This window comes from Mesitornis unicolor, unplaced genomic scaffold, assembly GCF_000695765.1.
Source record: "Mesitornis unicolor isolate BGI_N332 unplaced genomic scaffold, ASM69576v1 scaffold39411, whole genome shotgun sequence".
NCBI lineage: Eukaryota > Metazoa > Chordata > Aves > Mesitornithiformes > Mesitornithidae > Mesitornis > Mesitornis unicolor.
The window spans coordinates 1-531 of NW_010162467.1; positions in this window are offsets into that span (position 1 = coordinate 1).

The window sequence follows — 531 nt, forward strand, 5'->3', positions numbered from 1 at the left end:
AGAAGATAGAAGCACGTTGAAGCAACCAAAAATAAAATAATTTTTTTTAAAGGTGAAAAGAAGCCCAAGACAAGCATGTTGGCAGCAGGAACCCCTGCGCGGCCGTTACGCGGGGGTTGTGTGCGTGCTGGGCGGAGGAAGCAGGCCGCTGCGAAGCGGTGCCTGCAGAGCAGCCGGTGCTCGTTTTGCCGGTGCGTCCAGAACCGTCTGCCCCCCACGCTTAAGCCCCTTCCTCCTTCGGGGTGGTGCAGGTCGAGGGTTTTGCTGCTTGCCAGGAGGAAAGGATATACATGGTAGGGTTTTGAGTCGCTCCGCCTTTGCTAACAGCCGGTTTATTCCTGCCATTGGTGGCTCTCCTGTGTTAAATTTCGATATATTTTATTTGAGCACTTCCTTTAAAAAACTAAAACAACAGAAAACCACCGCAAACTCCAAAACATTTGCTTTTAACCTTGCTTTCATGAAAGCATCATTCTGGCTTGACTTTTTTTAGCCTCCTTTCACCTCACATTGACTCTCCTCCAGTCAGAA